The sequence below is a fragment of the Trachymyrmex septentrionalis genome, unplaced genomic scaffold (genome assembly GCF_001594115.1).
Source record: "Trachymyrmex septentrionalis isolate Tsep2-gDNA-1 unplaced genomic scaffold, Tsep1.0 scaffold56, whole genome shotgun sequence".
NCBI lineage: Eukaryota > Metazoa > Arthropoda > Insecta > Hymenoptera > Formicidae > Trachymyrmex > Trachymyrmex septentrionalis.
In genome coordinates, this window is record NW_017305735.1 from 1011401 (window position 1) to 1012790 (window position 1390).

The 1390-nt window shown below is 33.5% G+C and overlaps 1 protein-coding gene across 8 annotated transcripts in view; it reads right to left on the reverse strand.

Moving 5' to 3' along the window:
* The window catches only part of LOC108752142 (probable nuclear hormone receptor HR3), a 107214-nt gene that overhangs the window by 14819 nt on the left and 91005 nt on the right, over nt 1-1390 (reverse strand). The window lies entirely within an intron of this gene.

The following is a 1390-nucleotide window of genomic DNA, read 5'->3' on the forward strand; positions in this document are numbered from 1 at the left end:
AAATAAGGCAAAATTGTTTGTCTGAACAAAATAACAACAAAATCAAACTTTCATTTATTTAGCCCTTCGACTAACTTAAATCATATTGTGAGAGTATCTACAAAATATAAATTCCAAATATAAATTTCAGAACTTTAAGAATTTTGCAAAATAATACTCGGTTTAATTCTTTAATACATTTTGTAGAAACAAACTTATACCATACATGAATTTCTTGTCACAACCTTGTAAATATCGATTCCATCTTACATTTGTCATATAAAGTACGGGCGACATAAAAATTGTATTCTGATTTCTAGCGCAGCTTTCAAATAAGATAAAATATCTACATATATATAATCAAATATTGCCAAATATTTTTTTTCGATTATCTCTCTGTCTCTCTCTCTCCCCCTCCCCTCTCCCATTTTTTCTTCATTTTTACGAACTCATTATTGTCAATTACGGACAATTACAGATCAGGAGCTATCATCACATGACGATTCGTTGCAAGGCAATGAAATCTAACGGGTGTTCCGCGGATCGATCAAGATCAAGTCGCACGCGACTCCTCCCACCGGTCGATCCCTTCCTCGCCACGAAGAAGGCTCGGCGAGGAACGCGGAAGAGCTTCGCCGAGTTCTCCTCGTCTTCTTCAGCGACGCTATCATCGTCTGGTCGCGACGCACCCACTCGATGACGTCACACGCACGAATTATAGCTCGAACAAACGCATGTATTCTGTTCCGAAAGCGTAACACCTTATTCAGAGTATTTCTAACTTCATGCACATATTTTTACATGTTTTTGCTCTAGAGTCGTTTTTTCCTTAATAAAAATTATGGCCATTTTTTAATATTTTTTTTCAGAATTAATCGAAAATTAAGTGTTATTCTTCTTTAATTAATTACAAGAGGATTTAGATGATTTTTTAATAGAATACTTTAATATCAGAATATTTAACCCTCCACCGTGATAATGAAACTTTCAACCTTGGTTTTGAGATGTTGAGGCCCACATCAGATTTGTTTATTGTTCCGGACTATATATAAAATATTTACGTATTTATTGATGAAATTAACATCAAAACTGTAAAAATGAGAACATTTTTAATTTACTGAAAATACTTACGCGGCCTGCAATATAGGTTGTTGAGTGTACACGCACGACTTCTATATGTCGTTGGATGGAAACAAATAACTGCACACAGGCATACACACAACATTGCCAAGTGTTTTAGGATAGGATACTAAACTCTGTCATATATCTATTCTCTTAGAACTTACAATTAAAAAATCAATTGTGCATCAAAAGTCCCACATCGCCGGTGAAGAGGATTAAATATAAAAGATTATTAAAATAAAAATACGCTTAATTAAAAATAATAATACGCTTTTATATATATATATAT